Source organism: Esox lucius, chromosome 12, assembly GCF_011004845.1.
Source record: "Esox lucius isolate fEsoLuc1 chromosome 12, fEsoLuc1.pri, whole genome shotgun sequence".
In the NCBI taxonomy this organism is placed as follows: Eukaryota; Metazoa; Chordata; class Actinopteri; order Esociformes; family Esocidae; genus Esox; species Esox lucius.
Window position 1 is genome coordinate 26,471,933 of NC_047580.1, and position 245 is coordinate 26,472,177.

Here is a 245-nt window from a genome sequence, read left to right on the forward strand (position 1 = left end):
GACATTTCCATCTAATTCCCTGTGTGCAAAGTTGTGATGTTATCAAAAAATGTTTTTCTAGCAGTCAGTAATCTATAGTTATGTGAAAAGAGTTCCCCTCAGGAAATCTAAGCAGGTATAGACTCTTGTAGTTATTATCAAGATTATTTGGGGCCTCTGGGTGGGGTTTTTTCCCTATTGTAACTAAGGTCTGTCCTTAGGTCAAAATGACTCAACAGATTTCAGATACTATATTAGGTACTATT